This window comes from Ictalurus punctatus, chromosome 1 (assembly GCF_001660625.3).
Source record: "Ictalurus punctatus breed USDA103 chromosome 1, Coco_2.0, whole genome shotgun sequence".
Lineage (NCBI taxonomy): Eukaryota > Metazoa > Chordata > Actinopteri > Siluriformes > Ictaluridae > Ictalurus > Ictalurus punctatus.
In genome coordinates, this window is record NC_030416.2 from 28416811 (window position 1) to 28428775 (window position 11965).

Consider the following 11965-nt stretch of genomic DNA (forward strand, 5'->3'; position numbering starts at 1 on the left):
TGATTTTTTTTTTTAATCAAAGGATTGGAAGTCATTATAACACTTCTGGTAGACTACAAATTTGTAAGATGGAAAAACAGTGATATAAAAATACATTTTTACACACTTAAAGCAAAAGGTTTCAATCTGGAACATTAAGGGTGTATTTGGTTTGTCTCTTTGGGGATCCCTTGAAGGTTTTACTGGTCCGTCCAGGATTTTGCGATTTCACAATCACAGAAATGAACGTAAAATCAAGGAAACTTTGCAATATTCAGAGGAACTTGCAATTTTTCAAAATGACTGCAGATTTTCTGCAGATTTGGGCCAAAAATCTCTGTGAAATCCTGCACTAGCCCATACAACACAATATTTTCTTTTTGGAGATGGGAAACTAAGAATCCTTGACTGTCTAATGCGGTGGTTCTTGACTGAGATCTGGGGAACATAGGGTTCCATGTGGAAAACAGTGCACCATGATCAAAGTCACATTTATAGATGAGTTCTTATAGTTATTCACCTGCTTAACTCGTCTTTTGAATGAAGGGGGTTTAATACAAACCTTAATAACTGAAAAACAAGTAGACCTATAAGTAATGTCAACTTGGACCTGTTCTGTTGATAAAAAGTTCAGGAATGAAAACCTACAGTAACCAGCCAAAATATTACTGTACATGTTTGAATAATGAGGACAATATTTGAATATATCTTAAAATAAATATTGGCTAAGGGTGTCTGTGGATTTTATTTATTATCATCCAATAGGGTTGGCAGCAAGACGTTTGAGAACCTTGAGAACTTCTTGTTGTTATTATCAAGCTCAAGTACACTCCCTGGCTAAATATAATTGAAAGCTCCATAAACCAAAAATTCTGACAATCATTTTAGCACTTTACTAAAACGTCACTATATACCTGATAAAGTACAAAAACGTATCAATTTCTAGACCCACTGAGACAATGCTTATCAGGAAAAGTCTTCATTATGAAGCAGGAGTGTTTCAGCTTATTCCTGTTTCTGGAAAACGCAAACTATTTAGTCAAATCCAAGCCACATGAAGTTAATGGTAGTTTATGAATCTACCAGTTTCATTAATCCACTCACTGTGATGCCTCTGAGTCTGGTGTTGAAGATACAGCGCTTTAGGATGAAACAGTACAAGACGTTTATAATAAGAAACAACACCGTGCTTTTGTTTGGCCCATCATTCCATCTGAGCCCACCATTCTCCTCACCACAAGGGGGCAGTGTTGGTGAGTTTGAGCATAGTGAATACTGTTTGTCATTGGTGGAATCACCATTATTCTCACATCTCACACAACAGAAGTTTGAGAAGGAATGCTGCTTGTTTTTTCTGTCCTTCAAGCAATTGAGCTGCTACTGTATATTTAATTTGCAGGTCTGCAGTCTTTTATTTTCTTTTTGGTAGTTCTCAACTGACAGAATAATCTCTGGCACATTGTGGGGTATTTTTTTCACCAAACAACACAATGGGCTAAATTGAATATCAGTAAACTAAACTTTCGCATTCGCATTGCAAAATGTAAATTCCACATAATGCTAGAAGCTTTTAGGCCATGTGTAGACCAATGTTTCTCAAACTGAGGCCTGCAAAATATATATATTTGTAATTGCTTCAGTGGTGGAAATCACAACCCACCATTATCAACACAGCTGTATTCATGATTGGGTTCTTAAAGTTATCAGCCTAACTGACTTGAATTGAATTGAATTGGTTTCACACAAACATAAGCAGCTAGCTCAAAAATAAATTATGTCAATTTTGATTTAATGTGTTCTGTCTGTGAAAATAAAATGCTATATAAAAATTGTGCAAATTTAAATAATGAGCTTAATAGTTGTATAGTTGGATTATACTCATAAATAACCCCAGACGTAGACAGTAAAAGCTCCAACTTGCCCTTCCCGTTCTTGGAAAGTACACCTGGCTAACACTTATTTGACTACTCAAATGTGTGACGCAACTCTGTTCTGGTATCATGTGCATCTCACGCACATTTCCTGGTCACCTCAGGTGGCTACAGTACACGAGTCCAGTGCTTTTGAGAAAGCATTAATGTTGTAGTTGTGTGTCTCTGGCCCCGCCTCAGAGATTTGTTTGTAAATGCTGCCTATTGCATTGTCTATGTCAGAAATGATGTTTTAGATGCTTCATTAATCTACTTATTCTACTATATGTATATCATGGATGCATGGATACTTGTATATATTTTGGAGTGGAAGACGCATATTTGACGCAGAACTAGAGAATGTAAATGTTTTAGTAGGATTAAAGACTATATATGTATATATATTTGCTGCGTGGAGGGCTGGTGGGACAAGAAAGCAGGAAAGTCCATCTGTCATAGTGTTTATGTGTGGCTGTCCCTACACTGCCTGTGTGTGTGTGCGTGTGCGTGTGTGTGTGTGTGTGTGTGTGTGTGTACTTATGTAAAAGTGAGCACCAGTTTATTCTTTCAAGTCCGTCGAATTTCTACATATCAGATTGTTGTTTAGGGAATGTTACTTGTCCAGACCTGACCATCCAAGCCTCTGACGAGGTTTACAGTCTCTCATCTGATGCAGCAGTTCTATGGAATTTTAAAAAGTATGTATATAAATGTGTGTGTGCCATGTTCTTCATCCACCTTCTTCCTATTACATTTTACATAGCTAAATAATACACTCAGATTATTGTAGGTGTAATGGTCAGGTTTTTCCTTTATGTTTCTTACATTCATGTTGAAAACTAAATCTGAATTAAATAAAATCTTTATTATCATCATCATCATCATCATTATTATTATTATTATTATTATTTAAGAGGCCCATTCATAGACATTACATCTTGTCAATCATAAAAAATAAAAACAAAAACTTTTTTTTTCTTCTTAAACCACACCTGCTGGAATCTGAGGATTGTTGTCATGGAAACAGCTCTAATAACATGAACACTAAACCTTTGTCTGAAAGATATTGTACTAAATTATTATGTATTAGTATCAGGCAGTTAATAGTAAATTTCAGTTTACAATTTGGCTCAATTTGTAGGTGTATAATTACTGACTGTTATCCATCTGTTTCTATGCACAATTTGTTAGAACCCTTTTACCCTCTCCGTCAATACAAAGTGACATCCATACACTCTCAGAAACAAAATGGTGCTAAACTGCACCATTCCTTGTCACTGGGGTGGTGCCCTCAATGTTCTGTAGTAAAGCCAACCAGGTAAAAGATACCACCCCGGTGACAAGGACATGTACATTTTAGCACCTTTTTCTCAGAGTGTAGGCTCTCCATTAACCAGATATTATTTGGGTGGTGAGTCTCAGAACAGCAATGACACTGACCTGGTAGTTTATGTGGAGCTGATAGAAGTGTATCAGGTACACTAGTGATGGGAAATTGTATGTAGCAGATATGGAAGATAGGCTAACAATAGTATTTTAACACTGGTAATTTTGTGATCATTTCACCTAATACAGTGTACAATTTCATTCACAATTTCATTTTTTCTGTATTATGTTCTTGTTTCAGCAAGAATCCCTTGATGAATGCTGCCCTCTGCTGGTAAGGAGTAACCCTGCATTTTTTTTATATGCTCATTTTAAAATGTATTTTATATATTCATCAGCCACTTTAATGGAAACACTTTTACACCTGCTCATTCATGCAATTATCCAATCACCCAATCATATGGCAGCAGTGCAATGCATACAATTATACAGCTATGGTTAAGAGCTTCAGTTAACGTTCACATCAAACCAAATGAGGACTGTGTGGCATGGTTGTTAGTGCCAGACGGGTTTGACACTTTCAGTACAGGCTCAAAAATGCTAGAGTTTCTAAAAAACAAACAAACAAACAAACATCCAATGAGTGGCATGTTGTGAAGGCAGAAACACATTGAAAGCTGACAGACAATAAGACCAAGAGATGTTTTTCCAATCTTCAACTGTCCAGTTTGGGTGAGCCTGTGCCCACTGTAGTTCTTATGCTCCTGTAGTCCATCTGCCTCAAAGTTCAGTGTTTTGTGTGTGCCAACTTAAAGTGGTTATTTAAGTTGGCTTGTTGGCTGATTGGATAATTTCATGAATTGCTGATGAGTGTATGTACTTACAGTGATCAACAGGATATTCCCAATTATGCCAATATGATTCCGGTCTAAAATCCAGTGAACATATAACATATGAATCATCTGGAAATGTGGATATAGTGTACCTTTAGAAAAGATTTCAGTTACATTATTAGACAACAATTACTTTTAAAAGCTTTAAAGGTACTTTTTGCATCCTTATGAAGCCCTCTATGGAAATAATGCATGTTAAAGATAGAAAAGGTGTATGCTTGAGGATACCACCTGAGCCACAAGTAATGTTCACAAGTAATGAGAGAAGACTTTTAAAACAAGTTCATAATAAAAGGTAGTATCATATTCTCCAACAGCATTTAAGGAAACCAGTGATTAGAACCTGCTTAAGGAGTGCAGGTGGAACCTGTCTTATTTATACCCTTCTCATATCTAGTGTCTGGTGTTCCTTTTTGTTATTGAGGTGTGTGGTGTCATCATGCCAAGATCTAAAGAGTTCTATAAAGCCGTCAGAAAAAAGGTTGTGGATGCCTATGAGTCTGGCAAGGGATTTAAAAAGATCACTGAATTATTTGAAATTTCATTCCACTGTAAGTAAAATCATCTACAAGTGGCAGAGATTTCAAACGACTGTGAAAAGAAGTCTGCAAGAACCCCAACATTTCATCACAGGATCTACTAGTCTTGCAAGACTTGCAACTGTGGGTGTCAAAGTGCCTGCTTTTACAATCAGAAAGAGATTGCACAAATTTGACCTGCATGGAGGGTGCGCCAGGAAAAAGCCTTTGCGAGACTATAATTCGAAATGAACATATAGGCAAAGATCAGGCCTTTTAGAATAAGGTGCTCTAGACAGACAAATAAAAAATAGAGTTGTTTGGCCACAGTAACAGCAGACAAGTTTGGCGCAGACCAAAGACAGCTTTTCTGGAGAAGCACCTCATACCAACTGTGAAGCAAGGTGGTGGCTTGGGTTTGCTTCGCTGCCTCAGGGACTGGACAGCTTGCATTCATTAATTCTAGGGCTGTCACTATACCATTAACATATCTTATGATACTATACCAGCTGAAGTATCTCGTTACCAAGTAGTATCACGATACCACAAAATATTGTGTTAATTCATAATTCAAATCTACAAAATGAACCAAATTTACAGAAATACATAGATATAAATGAAAAAAAGACAAACCAGATTTTCCTCTCAATAATTTATTAATGAGTATGAATAACTGGCTATTGGAAAAACTCAAGAACAATCATACAACTGGCAAGCAGCTAATCAAGTGTACCAAATATGTCATCTATTGTTCCTTAGAGCAATGAAATCATGCAAATGGAGAATGTCCTCAGAGTACTAAGAATGAACACATCATTAGGAATAAATAACTGAATTTTTTTTTTTTTGAACTCCAAAAAATCATAAAGTTAGCTCACTTACAATCCAACTATTTTGACAGGATTCGTACAGTAGCTTCCTAATGAAATTCCAGAATTCCATGACTTTCAAGCACTATTTCTTGTTTTCAAGGACTATACAAGAAATGTCATTCAAATATTTTATTTCTTATCTTTCTTATTTCTTATCTCAAATAAAGGGAGGTTTTGTCTTAGGCAGTTAGAATAGTTAAAACTCAATTTGGAAGCAAAGGTGAGAGATATTCCTAAAAGTAAAAAAAAAAAAAAAAGAAGAAGAAGAAGAAGAAGCACAGTTTTTATCAGACTGGAAGGCATTTGGTGAATGTCAGAGTGAGGTACATAAAAGAGAGAAAAAATGTCAGGCAGGACCCTCACCTGTTTCTCAGTGTGCTAAGTTACAGAAAGCCGATCCTGACCTGGACTCCGCCCCTCCATGGCGAACACAACCAGCAGCAGAAGTGGGTCCCTCAGCACCATCATCTGTCCCACATTTCTATACAGACCTCACTGCGCTGGAAGCTCCGCCTGATAACTCAGAAAATGAAACGCAGGACTTCACACCACTGGACCCAGGATGGCAATGCAGCCTACACAGGAGCGATTGTAGCTCTCCAACAAAGACTAGTTGAAGCCCTTCCTGTGCGAATGGACATGACAAAAATAGCAATGTGCAAGCAGCAAGAGTCAGAGACTGTGTCCTAGTATCTATCTCTTCTCACTGAATTCCATGATGCAAATTAAGTAGCACTAGCAGATGGATAAGTAGCCGAAGTCATGGCATGGGAAGCACATCTTAGAAACAGCTTCATGAATGGTATGAAACCAGAGATCGCTGCTCTTGTAAAACGTGAATGCATCACCTGGAACACTGGAAATCTGACTCAGGTAGAACGATATTCAATCCACGCGTAGAAGCTCCTAAGAGATGCAAAGGAAAGAAAGAGGGAGAAGAGAGGAAGAGACCTTCACACAGGCTCTCTCAAAATGATGTAAGCCATCAGCACACAACCACAGCAAATGGAAAGCAGAGGAAGAGGCCAGGGGGAAAGGAAAACCAGAAAGACGTGGACGAGCAAGGCTGGGTGGCAACCCCCATAGATACAACTTCACAAGTTTTATCTGCGGAAAAGTTGGACATTTTGCAAGAGACTCTCCAGAGCAGAACCAAGAGGAGGCCAACTGAGGGGAGGAAGAAAGGAAGGATGAGGCACCTAGGAACAGAAGAGGGGACATCAGACACCCAAACTGTGAGTTAGCTCATAAAGAGCAGGCATATACACGTACATGTACCCCCAAAACTGGTCAGACTAATAATTCCCAAATGCCTAAACCAGTTATAGCCCTTAACCTTTTTATATAAAATGCGTCTCCCTTTCCACATTTACCATGCATACCTCTTGTAATTTATGGGCCGAGTGTCATGTTTTCGGTGGACTCGGGGGCAATATAATCAGTACTAAAGCACGGTAAACTAAATGATTCCCTAAAAATGAGTTCACGGTCACTGCACTCCATGGGCGGGATATTCAGTAATAGGACGTTTTTCTGAACAGTTACTCTGTAAATGGGAAAATGGGAAAAGTGTAACCCAAGTGTAACCCAGGTGGCTCAGGTGGTAGAGCGGGTTGTCCACTAACCGTAGGGTTGATGGTTTGATTCCCGGTCCACATGACTCCACATGCCGAAGTGTCCTTGGGCAAGATACTGAACCCCAAGTTGCTCCTGATGGCAAGTTAGTGCCTTGCATGGCAGCTCTGCAACCACTGGTGTGTGAATGGGTGAATGAGACACAGTGTAAAGCGCTATATAAATGTGGCATTTACCGTCAATTCATAATCCTGTCCTCATGCCCAGTGAATTTACTGGGCAGAGACTTAATGTGCGTTTTGCACCTAAAATTGATTTCCTCACCCCAGGGCTTGACATTGACTAATGAATCATTGGTGGGAATTGAATCTTTCACAAACAAAGAGCTCTGTGTTTACCAATGGTCCCTCTATACTAAAGCCAGCACCTGTGCTCGTTGTTTGACGTTGGCACATGATAAGATAAAAGACAGATGTGTTGATTTTATGTTGTCCTCTGTCCTCCATTGCACAGTGCAAGTGCATGAAGGAAGAGACTTTAATTTTGAGAAAGAATGGTTTATGGATATCCCAGAAAGTGAAGAGCTGTACCTAAAGGCACTATATTGGTGTGACACATTTTGTGCATGTTCAGTAAAAGTGACATACAGTTGTGTGTATTTTTTGTCCTAGATTCAGTGCCTTATGTCTCAATAGCCAAATCGAGGAGCAGACATTGGAAAGATGTAGGCCCATGGGTCAGATTATGTGAGAGTGGGAAAATTACAGATTGGAAACAGAAACCCACCTCCAACATATGTTACAGCCCGATGCTGGGAGTTTATAAAAATTCTTTCAAGAAACATGTAAGGTTAACTGGGAGGTGATGTGTCAGGACAAGGGGATGTTTTTGAACCTTGGGACAAGCCCCACACCCCTAGAAACACACCCAAATCTGAAGGAGGTGCCTCTCGGGCTGTGGGCCCAAGGGAAACATGACGTAGACCTAATTAGAAGTGCACCACCAATCGTGATCACGCCCAAAACTGATCTCAGACCTAGACAATCTAAATACTCTCTTAAATCAGAGGCTATTGAGGGAATTATGCCAGTATTTAATTCACTACTAAAAGCAGGGTTCATTGTTCCCTGCCCAGATTGGCCATTGCACACTCTAATATTTCCAGTAGGAAAAGCAAGAAAACCCCCACAACCTGATGAATGGAGATTTGTAGAAGATTTGTAAGTGGTTAATGCAGTAGTAAAACAGAGAGCTCCAGACGTGCCAAATTCTTGCACTATATTAAGCCAGGTTCCAAAAAATAGCGAATGGTTTTCAGTTGTAGATATAGGTAATGCGTTTTTCAGTATATCTCTTGATAAAGACAGTCAGTTTCGGTTTGCATTCATATTTGATGGATGTCCTTACACTTGCACTCGCTTGTGTCAGGGCTATTGTGAGTCACTAACGATATACAACCAAATGTTAAGCTTAGCACCAAATGTTAAGCCTAGCACCTCTAACGCTTTCTCTGGGGCACAGTGTGAAACTGACAAGATTAAATTGTTGCAGCATCTAGCCAAAGAAGACCACAAAGCCAGTCTCTCCAAATTACAGTATGTACATCAAGAAGGGAGATTTCTAGGGCATGACATCTCCGCCAGTGGAAAGAAACTCTCGACAGACAGAGTATCTGCCATTCAGAAAATTCCCAAACCTCTGATGAACAAACAAGTTCTCTCTTTCCTAGGTGTGTGTTCATATTGCAGAACTTTCATTCTATTTCTTTTCTTTCTATTCCATTCTACAAGCACCGCTCAGATAAATTCGACAGGTTCTACAGCTCATTCTCAGGTAAGTTGGATCGAGTCGCTGCAGGGTTTCCCTCGTGTGTACTTGCAATAGCAGCAGGTGAGAAAGATGTGGTGCCATCCAGAGACCTGGTAGGTTACTCAGAATTGACCCTTATGACTCCACATGAAGTGTTGTTACTCCTAATTGAACAGAAAACCTCAGAGCTGTCCACCCAGCAGTGGTTGTGCTATAACACTGTACTACTAGATATGCCAAATGTCATTATAAAACGATGCACTATCCTCTGAGAAAATAATCACTCCTTCTTCACAGCTTTCAAACCTCCAAGCACGAGCTACGGTGAAGGAAAAGGCTGTGTGGTGCAAAGCAGGCTGCACTGTTGCTGACAGAGTTTGGCGGTGCCCCCAGGACTGTCCTTGTCTTCAAAGTTGATGCATGGCAGGGACAATGCGTCAAAAGGGGAATGATAGTTGCAGTAACAAAGCATTGGTTTCTCTAATTACTCTAAAAATAATAATAATAATAATAATTTGTTTAGGCTGTTTGCACAACTCATAATGTGGGTTGAGGTTTGAAGGTAGAGAAGCAAAAGCGTTGCTTAGAGAAGTAATTTCTAGATGGGGAACTCCCACAAAAAATCTCCAGTGATAATGGCACACCTTTTGTGTGTCACCCACCCTTAAACAGGTGGGTGAATATTTGGGTATTGACTTAAAGCTGCACTGTACATATCATCTAGCTAGTGGTGGGGCGGTGGAAAGGGAGAATGGAACTCTAAAGAACAAATTGATTAAGTGCTGCTCTGAAACAGGTCTAGGGTGGACAAAGGTCCTACCCATAGCTCTAATGCAGATGTGTATGCGAGAAAAATCCAAGTATGGGCTTAGCCTCTTTGGGATACTGTTTGGGAGCCCTCCACACACAGGAATTGGACCTGTGACAGCTCCTCTTCCCGACGCTGCAGCATGTGATGATGCAATGTTAAATTATTGTGCCACCTTGTTCTCTGCTCCACACTCTATCCAGAAGCAGGTAAAAGCGACATTTCCAGCTCCAGCCAAGAGTCCGCTGCATGATTTGAAGCCCGGAGAGTGGATCGGGATCAAGGTCTTCCGCAGGACCAGGTGGAACAAGCCATGGTGGTCAGGGCCATCCTAGATCCTCTTCGTCACTCGCTCCGTGGTAAAGGTCAGCCAGAGAGCCATGTGGATGCATGCGAGCCACTGTAGGCGAGTGCCAGAGCCGAGCACTGAGCGAGAGAAGACGGGACTGAAATAGGAGAACTTGAAAGTGATTCTCTATCAAGAAGCCTCTAAGAGGCCCACTGTTCACGAGCAACAAATACGCGCACTCATATGCACATGACAGAATGCACAGACATACACACGCACCGCACACAGACACATATCACACCAATCCCACGTGACTCCATGTCAGATGGTCTTAAGTGATATGTAGTAGCGTGCTCAATCACTGACATAAGCGGACAGCTGACAGGACTTCCTCTGCCACACTGATGAAGGAACTATGACCCTTACAAAGACCAACCTGAGCTGTATCTTAAACCTGACTGGGTACTAGATCCTCACAGTGACACTGACGATGACGACCCATTGACATCCTTTTCAAGTCTGTTGTAGATATTTCTTTGACCATGACAACTCTCATTTCACACTAAATGAGCTTGCTTGACCACAGGATACTTTATATCCGCAAAAACAGCCTTAGCTTATCTATTGTGGCTGTATTATGACGTGCTCAGTTGAACTGTAAAAGAATTCAGAATTTATGTTGTTTACAGCATAATAATTTCTCTATGTTATTTTGTTATCATGTTTAGTAATGATAAAAGGGGGAAATGTGAGAGAAATTTATAAAGTTCTTGTATTTTTAATTTCTTAAAGACTCATCTCTGTTCCTGTCCTTGTATATCAGGCCATGTAAGGTCATGTTATCTAGCACAAAGAAGTACAGAATGTTCTGAAATTACACTGAACTCATTTTGAACTCATGCTGGACTTGTGCTGACACAAACATATTATTATCTTTAGAGATGTCTGCACACCTGCTACGACCTTTTAACCACAAAGTAAGTTGGAACCGTCTGACTAACGGATTTTGCTTCCTTATTGAAAGTGGCAGACGTACAGACATACACCGGCACCTTCAGTATATATACCATGGATGCAGAGTAGCGCTCCAGCGCGCTCATTTTCTTCTCTTCCTGTATGGTATGCAATAAACTTCTAAACTTGAGAGGACGAGTCTACTGGTGTTTGTCAAAATTTCCACCACAATATATTGTCTTTAAATCTTGTTTAATTGGATTCAAGTCAGGTGATTGACTGGGCCATACTAATGCCTTGATTTTTTTCTCTGAAACCAATTGAGAGTTTCCTTTGCTGTATGCTTTGAATCGTTATCCTGCTGGAAGGTCCACCCACATCTCATCTTCATCATCCTGGTGGATGGCAGCAGATTCTTCTAAAGAATCTCCTGGTAAAGGGCTCTAGTCATCATTCCTTCAATTATATGAAGTCTGCCAGTACCATGTGATAAAAAAAGCTCCACACCATGATGCTTCCACCTCCAAACTTCACTGTTGGAAGTTGCATTGCCTATTGTTTTCTCTGTGATGATGGCACCTGCTGCCTCCAAGTGTTTCTGGAGCTCTTTCCGAGTGGTCCTTGGCTCTTGAGCTACTCTTCTGACTATTCTTCTGACTCCCTGGTCAGAAATCTTGCTAGGAACTCCTGTGCGTGGACGGTTGATGGCGGAGTGATGTTGCTTCCACCTGTGGATAATAGCCCCAGTGGTGCTTACTGGAAGATTCAAAAGTTTTGAAAGACACCTATATCCCATTCCATCAAAATGTTTTGCAACAATAAGGTTGTGAAGGTCTTGGGAGAGCTCTTTGCTTTTATCCATCATGAGTTGTTTCTTGTGTGACACCTTGGTAACCAAAAGCCTTTTTATAGACCATCAATTCACTAACCCAGCTAATATTAATTTGCACAGATAGGGGGTATAATTACTTACGAATTTCAGCGGTTCCTTGCCTTACCTTACCTCGGAGAATTGCTTTTCTTAGCGTGTTC